Raw genomic sequence first — 10,734 nt, 5'->3', positions numbered from 1 at the left:
ACTGAGAGAGTGAGACAAAGAGAGCTGGACACATCTCGCTATGGCAACACTCACATAGTGCTTGGTAGGCCTGACTAACATCTAGTCCCATTGTAAAGAGCATAAGAAGGTATGTTTGTTTATTACTAAGATGCTGTGTTTGTTTAGAGACTAACTTGTATTTATTGTTAAAACAGGCCTACATGCAATGTAGGGTTTAACCTCCAATTGAAAGGTACACAGTGACATCAGCATATATTTGATATTCTAATTGAATGTTAATGTAACAGTCTGGCAAGTATCTCAGGTGGTTCTCCTTGGAGACTGGAGGCAATCTCTTCTGTAGGTCATGCAATCCACTCTGTGTATTGCGTTTGAACTCTCCTGCTCTGTTCTGCCACCAATGTTGATTTGCCCTCTGTGGTTCCAAATGGTACCCAGGAGCACAGTTTTCTAAACTCCAGAGGCGCAACATTGGAGACTTCCTGAACGCTTGCGAAACATACCAGAAGTGAAAAATTATTCACTTGATGTTATTTTCTCTAAATGTAAAGGCACAACCTAGATACTTTCCAAACACTAGTTCTTGAAGCAAAACATATCCATTAGAGGTTTTTTGTATTGCTTTTGGGCCAAATGTGATCTGTGCTACAACCTCATGATTAATTAGATCCACTGCATTGTAATGAACTAGGTCTGTTTCCTGGACATGTGTAACATAGCCCTGATGAATCACTCACTGTCATCTCTCTTAAAGGATAAAGCGGTGTAAGGACTACTATGAAGTCCTGGGCACCAGCAAGGAGGCCAATGAGGAGGAGCTGAAGAAAAAGCCTACAGGAAACTAGCACTCAAGTTCCACCCAGACAAAACCAAGCCCCTGGAGCTACAGAGGCCTTCAAAAGTAAGAAGTTTCACATGCATTGTTTTTGTGTTCGGTGCCAATCACAGGGCGCGATGCAGACTGATCAAAGACTGGAGAGAGCAGAGGAGAGGGGAGAGGTATGCATGTCTGGCATCTACAGGGGTGGCAGGGTAGCCTAGTGGTTAGTGTTGACTAGTAACCGAAAGGTCAGCTCGGGATTTGAACTTGCAACAAGGTACATATCTGTCGTTCTGCCCCTGGACAGGCAGTTAACCCACTGTTCCTAGGCTGTCATTGGAAAATAAGAATTTGTTCTTAACTGACTTGCCAAGTTAAATAACTAAAACTGTGGCTGTAATGTTGGCTACAGGTCTTCACGGATCCACCTGTACACGATTTCGGGACCCGGGCGAGTCACAGGTCTGGGTCGGATCATATATGATTGACATAGGTCTCGGGTATGTAAATTTAACCAACTTGTCCGGAAGGTACAACCGACTGCAACTTCTGCAGTAGAGGGAGATTGTATCATTTATGCTGCTGCTCTTGCTTTTCACGAGTGGCGGGTGTAGGTTGTTGGCCAATCATTAGTCATCAAAGCGGCATGGGCTACAGCCATTGAGCCTTACTCCGTGTGTGGCAAAAGTTAGAGATATCTAATCAATGGAATTAAAATGACGGAGTTAAAGGAGAAGAATAACCAATAGGTAGGCAGGCTGCTACTTATCTGAATAGAATTGTTTGTAACTGTAGGATCAGGAAGCGTATGCACTGCAGCCTCAGCCTACCTAACCAGCTTTTCCCAGTTTGATGCAGTTAAGACGGGCACTACGTAATCATGTTTGATGATAAATAATCGAGCTATGGCAGCTATTGGTCTACTATAGTGCCAGTCAGCTTGGTTGGTTGCTGTCTCTCCCTCCCGCCTGCTAGAATGATCTCTCTCACTCAGCTCTGGTTAATAAAGTAGCTTTCAAAATGACTTCTTCTGCTTCCCCTCACTGATCGGACCGGGTCTGGAACAAGTGAGCCCCACAGCATTGTTAGCAGCATAAAATTGGACCTGCCATTAATTGAATTGAATAGATTGAGGACTGGCAGAGTATTCACGTCTGCCCCCGACGTAAAGTTTGCAGATCAGTGTTAAATGGAGCATCGGATCCGGGCCAATGTCTACTTTTGCTGACTTAATGTGACACTTATTGACCATGAGTGTGTTGTGGTTCAAACAGAGATCGGCAACGCGTACGCCCGTGCTTAGCAACCCGGACAAGAGAAAGCAGTAGACCCTCACGGGGGCAGAGGAGCCGACCAGCCCTGGCCATGCCCACAGCCAAGGGTTTGACTTCCACCGGGGCCGAGGCCGACATCACCCCCGAGACCTCTTCAACATGTTCTTCGGAGGAGATTCCTCTTGTAAGAGACACTCATACAATTTGAAGTTCATTTCATCCAGTGGTTGCAGAGTTTGTCTCAATGTTTAATAAACAAGTCTTAATTCATTACATCAATTAAACACAATTGTCTTGCTCAAACATGAATGTTTATTAAATGAGTATTGTATTGCAAGTCTTTGCCGAGTCACTAACAGGGTACCTCCTCTCCACAGCGGCTGCCCACACGTTCACCAACGGCAGGGCGCGATACAGCCAGCAGACAGACCAAAGGCGGGAGAGAGCAGAGGAGAGGGGAGAGGTATGTATGTATGTATGCATGTCTGGCATCTACACTGCCAGATGTATACTGTGACTGTCAATATAATACCTACCGAGTCTGGGGTAACTTCAGGTCAGACTTCCATAGCAGAACCCCCCCCTCTACAAGCTATGGGAGTCTCGGCAGCATATTGCAGGCTCTGTTTTAGTGAAGGACGCAACCGTTCCAACCTTAACTGGGATGAGCTCTAGTTAATTTCGGTGTGCTACATAGTAAAGCAGGGAAACGTGCAAAGTCACTAACAGGACAGTACATGTCTTAAAATATTAAATAGTAATATATGCCATTTTAGCTGACTCTATTATCCCAAGTGGCTTAGTCATGCGTGCATACATTTTACGTATGGGTGATCCTGGGAATCAAACCCACTATCCTGCTGTCGCAAGTGCCATGCTCTACCAACTGAGCTGCAGGACAAAATAGTGTATGCGTAGTGATTTTTGTAATCTGTTTTCCAGGGAGGGTTCTCCATGTTTATCCAGCTGATACCCATCGTTGTACTGATCCTGGTGTCCATCTTGAGCCAACTGATGGTGTCTACCCCCCCCTACAGCCTCTACTCCAGACCGTACGTGTACACACACACATACGCTGGGGTCGTGCTCAGTATGGATCACAGTACTTAAAGGTTTTGCCACAAATGAAAATCTGTGTTCATATTGGACACATCATGCATTTAAGTGGTACCACTCCGTTTCAAAACGTTTTCTCCTACCTGAACACGGCCCAGGCCTTTAATTCTGTACCCCTGCTACACATGCTCTGTGCTGAAAAATACTGTCCAATGGTGACATGGTTGGTGTATGTAACGGACACACCTATCAGTAAAGTACTGATGCATTTGTGCGTTTGATCATTCCCATCGCCTCCTCTTCACCAGGTATAAAAGCCATACATCTCTGTTCTCAGAACAGCCGTATGTAACCTGATGCCTGTCCTCTGTCCTCTCCAGGTCCACGGGGCAGACGGTGAAACGGCAGACGGAGAACCTGCATGTGGATTACTACGTCAACAGAGACTTCAAGACCGAGTACAAGGGCTCCAATCTGCAGAAGATTGAGAAGAACGTGGAGGAGGACTACGTGTCTAATGTCAGGAACAACTGCTGGAAGGAGAGGCAGACGAGGGTGTCCATCATGCTTCTATTAGTTGGGCGGTATCCAGATGCTCATACCGTTTCTGTACCATACCAGGTACTACCAGAAGTATTAAAACACTTTAGGCAACAGGGATCTTGATCCAGGAGGAGATTATATGTCTCTGCTGTAATCTAGCAACGTACCTACCAAGTTAGAAAAAACCAAATGCCTAGCTGAAGCTCTGACCTGGATATAATTGATTTGACACAGATTTCTTATAGTTATAAGCAGTGGCGTAGCACGCAGCCCCTGCAGGGTATAATTACAGTGAGGACTTCAATCAAATTAGCCCCATGTAAAGCAATACAAGTTACTCGTACAAAACAGGCATTAATTTCCTCCTATTTTGTGACACAAGCATTCCCTCGACGTAGCTTAGTGTGACATTGTTGATATTGACTGAGTCTTCTGTTCATCTCCCCCTTCTCTCTCAGAAACAGACTTGCTGTATGCTGCTAAGGTCTACAGGGACGACCGCCTGCGTAAGAAGGCTGAGCTGATGACCATGGATAACTGCAAGGAGCTGGACAGACTAAATGACCTGTTCAGAGGGGGCTGAGCCCGCCCGATGCCGCAGGCTCCCACAGGACGCTTTAGAAGAGCTATATGAATAGATATATAATATGTATGTAAATGTTTTTTTTTTAAGGAAAACCATGGAGATTGAAAGGAGGAAAAATACAAATAATTAGCCTTACCGTTGACGTTCTAAGTTGTCCCCATCCCTCCCCAGTCCCCATCTTTCCATCCTCCTCACCACCCCCTCCTCCCTGGGAACTGCCTTGCTGCATCTCAATGAACCAACTGAAGAATAGACCAACCTCCCAAACACTTGAGAACCACAACTTCTTTCTCTTCTATCTTTGCTTGTCTTTTTGTGTTTTCTGGAAATAAGAACCCACTCTGGAAATGAACACTGACTGGAAAAGCAGAAGGCATTGTGGTGGTGCCTCGAGTATTGAAGCGCCAAGCATTCTGCTGTAACAAGCAAATCACCGTCTTCACTCTAGATAACTACTTCACCTGCTTGACTTAAAAGATTTGTAGGCTCATCTGGAGATGCTGCCCTCCTTCCAATCCATACATTAGCAGTGCTAGTATTGTGAGGAACCCAGAGAATGCTTCCTAGCTACCACAGTGGAACCCACAGTGGAACCTTGTGTGAGTTACATGGACCTTGAAGTTCATTCCGCAGATGAAGAAATGACCACTGTCTCACTTGAACTTTTTTTGGCCTGGGAAAATGTGAAGTCGGAACCATAATCTTCATCAATTGTATATTTTTCATTTTGAATGTTTGAAAATTTATGGAGTTATTTAAGTAGAAAACAAGGTTTTTCTTCATTGCTCGATTAATCATTTGAATAAACAATAAATTATTACCAGAAGCAATTTTGATTTGTTTCGAGCACAAGCGCTTGTGCAATTGTGTGTATGAAGCCGATGGAAGGGCAGGTTAAACACCCTTTTAAAATGTGTCTAGTACTCAGACTGTAGGCCTATTCTCTCCACATAATATTCTCCCTGGGGCATACAGATCCATTACTCTAGTAGTTTGTATACAGTCTCACTTTTGTTTTGCAAGAAGCCTTGTTCTCAACCTAATATGGCCTCACCATATTTATGAGGCTTGTAAAAGATGTTGTGGATTTGTATGGCTACATGCTCCAGCTTGGTACTGTGATTCTTAAAACTGAAATGCAACTGAACAAGTCTATTAGAAAGGAGACTTTGCTGTTTTTCCTGGAAGCCCATGAGAATTGTGGTGTTTCTGAAAAATACATAGGTTATAGGCCTACAGTGATTATCACTTGTATTGATCAGTGGTGGGAAAAGTACTCCATTGTCATACTTGAGTAAAAGGAAAGATACTTTTGTAATTTTCTATTAAGGTAAGTCACCCAGTAAAATACTAAGTATTTGGTGTTAAATGTAAATAGTTTTAAATGTAGCAAAACTAAATGGAACTGCTAAAATGTACTTAGGTAGTAATAGTATAAACCACTTCAAATGCCTGTATGTTAAGCAAACCAGCACACTTTTCTTGCCTTTTTTAAATTGACATAACTGGGCACACAGACAATTATTATTGCCTTAAAATAGAAAGTAAGACCATTTCTCAGTAAAAATCAAATCGGTCATGAATATACGTTTGTCCGTGGCATGCATGAACTTCGAACATCTGTGAGCAGTTGAGTGACCACGTGTACTGTAAGTGCAATGTATCTATTGGCACTGATAGGTTTATTGCTGTCACGTGACTAATCCCACATCCGGGAAGGGCATTGCATGACAGGCGATTTGTTGACACCGAATAGGACCAATAGTGTAACATTTGGGAAAGTGTGAAATGATTTTTTTACCGACGTTTGGTGCAGTCATTTAACTTTGGATTCACATGCCGACCAATTGCAACTATTTTCTAGCACCGGTGCTGTCATCATGCATCATAACAGTTGTATCCCGGTTTTTCTCGTTAACTTACTATCTTTCTATGGATTTCTGAGCTGTGTGTCATGTAGTAAGGAACCTGAAACACCGGACTGGCGGATGACTTTAAAAACCATTCGCAATGGGATCCATAACATTGACAAATACCTCAACGTTGCTCTGGACTTATTTGGAGGACAAGATGGACTGTGTCACTATGAATGCAGCGATGGTAAGGTCTCCCAGGCCACACAGTCAGTACTTGTTGGTAATGGAACTAAAAACATGGCCATAACTACTTTGCTTATTATGCAGACAAGCCATTTATTAAAAGCTCAGTTGAAAGTGATTATGTTCCACAAACAAAGCCATTAAGCTGGCACAGTGCCACCCCCAACACACACTGTAGTTTCTCTGAACAGGTTGTCTCTCTCAACAAGATTAAAGAAGAACTCTGAACACCTCTACCTTTGCTCTTTCCTTGCAGGTTACAAACCAGAACCCCGGCCTGGTTACAAACCAAACCCACCCAATGGATGTGGGTCACCCTGTTCGGATTCCAGGTGAGCTAGTGTCATGTATGACTGATCTATAGCAATGGTCTTCCCTATTAGTCCAGTGGGGGTGCAGTGTGTGCAGACTGTTTATTGTCACACATATGTGCAGTGAAATGTGTTTTACAGGGTCAGCCATAGTAGGGCGGCTCCCCTGTACAGCGACCACTGTTTATAGGAATGTTTTACAGGGTCAGCCATAGTAGGGCGGCTCCCCTGTACAGCGACCACTGTTTATAGGAATGTTTTACAGGGTCAGCCATAGTAGGGCGGCTCCCCTGTACAGCGACCACTGTTTATAGGAATGTTTTACAGGGTCAGCCATAGTAGGCGGCTCCCCTGTACAGCGACCACTGTTTATAGGAATGTTTTACAGGGTCAGCCATAGTAGGGCGGCTCCCCTGTACAGCGACCACTGTTTATAGGAATGTTTTACAGGGTCAGCCATAGTAGGGCGGCTCCCCTGTACAGCGACCACTGTTTATAGGAATGTTTTACAGGGTCAGCCATAGTAGGGCGGCTCCCTGTACAGCGACCACTGTTTATAGGAATGTTTTACATGGTCAGCCATAGTAGGGCGGCTCCCTGTACAGCGACCACTGTTTATAGGAATGTTTTACAGGGTCAGCCATAGTAGGGCGGCTCCCCTGTACAGAGACCACTGTTTATAGGAATGTTTTACAGGGTCAGCCATAGTAGGGCGGCTCCCCTGTACAGCGACCACTGTTTATAGGAATGTTTTACAGTGTCAGCCATAGTAGGGCGGCTCCCCTGTACAGCGACCACTGTTTATAGGAATGTTTTACAGTGTCAGCCATAGTAGGGTGGCTCCCCTGTACAGCGACCACTGTTTATAGGAATGTTTTACAGGGTCAGCCATAGTAGGGCGGCTCCCCTGTACAGCGACCACTGTTTATAGGAATGTTTTAGTAGGGCGGCTCCCCTGTACAGCGACCACAGTTTATAGGAATGTTTTACAGGGTCAGCCATAGTAGGGCGGCTCCCCTGTACAGAGACCACTGTTTATAGGAATGTTTTACAGGGTCAGCCATAGTAGGGCGGCTCCCCTGTACAGCGACCACTGTTTATAGGAATGTTTTACAGGGTCAGCCTTAGTAGGGCGGCTCCCCTGTACAGCGACCACTGTTTATAGGAATGTTTTACAGGGTCAGCCATAGTAGGGTGGCTCCCCTGTACAGCGACCACTGTTTATAGGAATGTTTTACAGGGTCAGCCATAGTAGGGTGGCTCCCTGTACAGCGACCACTGTTTATAGGAATGTTTTACAGGGTCAGCCTTAGTAGGGCGGCTCCCTGTACAGCGACCACTGTTTATAGGAATGTTTTACAGGGTCAGCCATAGTAGGGCGGCTCCCCTGTACAGCGACCACTGGTTATAGGAATGTTTTTACAGGGTCAGCCTTAGTAGGGCGGCTCCCTGTACAGCGACCACTGTTTATAGGAATGTTTTACAGGGTCAGCCATAGTAGGGCGGCTCCCCTGTACAGCGACCACTGTTTATAGGAATGTTATTACACCTGTCATATCATATATTGCTTTGAATATTTGTGAGCATTGATCTAATGGTCATCTCTTTTGTCTACTCTACAGTTTGACATCGGCATCCCGTCCTTGACCAAGTGCTGTAACCAGCACGACCGTTGCTATGACACCTGTAACCGTGATAAACACGACTGTGACGATGAGTTCCAGGAATGCCTGGAGACCATCTGTAGGAGATTACAGAAGATGTTGGGACTTGCCCAGAGTGTCCAAGGTAAGATGGCAACTGGGTTGTGTTTATTAGGGCATGCAACAGAGAACTTTTTACAACGGAACACGACAATGTGTTTCTTATTGTAGTTGCTGCCAGTTTGTCTGTTTTCTTCCACCCTGTTTCTTTCTGTTTTCTTCCATGTGTTGCCTATTGAACACCACGCTGATTCATATATTGATATGCTCCCAGTGTTGAACACAGGGCAGGACTTGACTCAAGCATTCCTCACAGTTAATTCAATAATGTGCCCACCATCTTGTAGCCTGGTTAAATAATACTGAACCCTGCACTCACCATTGTCAATTGTTTCACTTTCACTTCACTGGTGAGTTCAGCATTCAGTCAGGTTTAACCAGTCTAACAATCTTGCTGGTGCGGAAGATCATACAACTCCCCTTGATGGCATTTCTGGTGAGGTCTATAATTTAGGTGAGGTCTATATCCATATTAGGGCATGCAACAGAAAACGGGTGGTTCAAGTCCTGAATGCTGATTGGCTGAAAGCCGTGGCATATCATATCATACAACGGGTATGAAAAACGTGTATTTTTACTGCACCTATTAAGTTGGTAACCAGTTTATAATAGCAATAAGTCACCTTGTTTTTTGTGTGTATGGTCAATATATCACGGCTGTGTTGTGTCGTGCATAAGAACAGCCCTTAGCCGTGGAATATTTGCCATATACCACACCCCTCGGGCCATATTGCTTAATTATAGTACTGCAATGTTGAGGGAGCTAGCACAAGCATTTCACTGCACCTTTTATTCCTACTGTAAATTGTGCACGTGACAAATAACATTTGATATTGATTCATTTTTCTGTGCGTTTTCATGTCTGTATATAATGATCAAGTCGTGTTTCCATGTCTCTCTCTACAGCGTGTGAGAATACTGTGACCCTGCTGTTTGAGGCTGTCATGCACATGGGGTGTAAACCTTACATGGACAGCCAGAGAGACTCCTGCATATGCAAATTTGAAGTCAAGAGGGATCTATGAGCTGCCATCCAGAGGGGATTCTGGAATAGTCAAGCCACCAGAGAAACATTGAAGTCAATACTGTATCTTGGGTTAGAGCTGTGGAAGTTTCCATTGATAACAATGTGCTAAGCCTTGTGAAGGGGCCTGGATGTGCTTTCAATGAATGAACGTTGGGTGATCTGAGTTTTTAAATTGCTATTTGATAATTTTGTAGAATTGTTGTTTAGTGGTTGTTGTCATGTATGTCATTTGTTTGTTCTGCCACACATTTATATGAAGTATAAAATAAGAGAGAATATGAATGAATGAGAATATGAATGTTTATAAAAGGTAAGAAGACATTGAAGACAAATGTATGCACATGATAATAATGCACATAATGATACAGTGATGAGGGTAATGGCTACATTATATTGCCCAGTAAGTGTATTTTGGTTACACTTCTGTAACCGATGTGAAATGGCTAGCTAGTTAGCGGTGGTGCGCGCTAATAGCGTTTCGATCGGTGACGTCACTCGCAAGGGCCGAGGATTTTGGGGAGCGATGGTTGACGATGCTTCGTGGGTGTCAGTTGTCAATGTGTGCAGAGGGTCCCTGGTTCGAGCCCGGCGAGGGTACGGACTAAAGTTATACTGTTACACTTCTCCGCCCATGCATTGGCTATATAGACTGCTTTATTTCGCATGTGTGGATACTGAATATGAGCAGCGAGAACGATGAGAGTGGACACTTGTACATTCTTGAACTACGTTTTGCATATAGGTTATAGCCTACATTTTAGGAGGATAATTTGCAGGCAGAGACAAATAAATGGGTAAATAATATTTATTGAAAATGAAAGGTTCGCTCACCATAGCCTATCCGCGCGCGTTACGCCTTTTCAATAATTTGTATTATTGAACCTTGACTAACGTTGGTTGAGCGTCCTCCACTTCTTTCCATTATCATTTATTTACAGACACTGTAGTAAACTGTAGTCTAATCATATTTAATGTAATTTTCTTGAAAAGACGACTGCCACTTGATTCTCCCACGCATAGGCAGCCTACTCCATTTCATTGACACCAGACTAATCTCTCGGGGACTAATTCATGTGGACAGATGAAACGGCGAGAATCTGTCAATGCACATGTAGGATTATGTGGTTGATGAGCAACATTGAGGGGTTCAATTAATCTGCCCGGGCGCCCGACAATGCGTGTTTTTTTACCGGGTGAAAGTTGATTGCGTTTGTTTTGGAACCGGCCTGCCTCCCGGGTGTGAAACAGGTGCCCGGTTCAAAGCCCACGGAGA

General features: G+C 44.2%; 2 pseudogenes; both read left to right on the top strand.

The window, feature by feature from the left end:
• Positions 1 to 736: 736 nt before the first annotated feature.
• On the top strand, positions 737 to 4,296 carry LOC124025775 (annotated as a pseudogene).
• Positions 4,297 to 5,947: 1,651 nt separating this feature from the next.
• LOC124025778 lies at positions 5,948 to 10,049 on the top strand (annotated as a pseudogene).
• Positions 10,050 to 10,734: the final 685 nt, after the last annotated feature.

The sequence above is a fragment of the Oncorhynchus gorbuscha genome, unplaced genomic scaffold (assembly GCF_021184085.1).
Source record: "Oncorhynchus gorbuscha isolate QuinsamMale2020 ecotype Even-year unplaced genomic scaffold, OgorEven_v1.0 Un_scaffold_2445, whole genome shotgun sequence".
Taxonomy (NCBI): Eukaryota; Metazoa; Chordata; class Actinopteri; order Salmoniformes; family Salmonidae; genus Oncorhynchus; species Oncorhynchus gorbuscha.
Note: the sequence above shows the minus strand (reverse complement) of the source record. Positions and strands in the feature narration are given on the sequence as shown.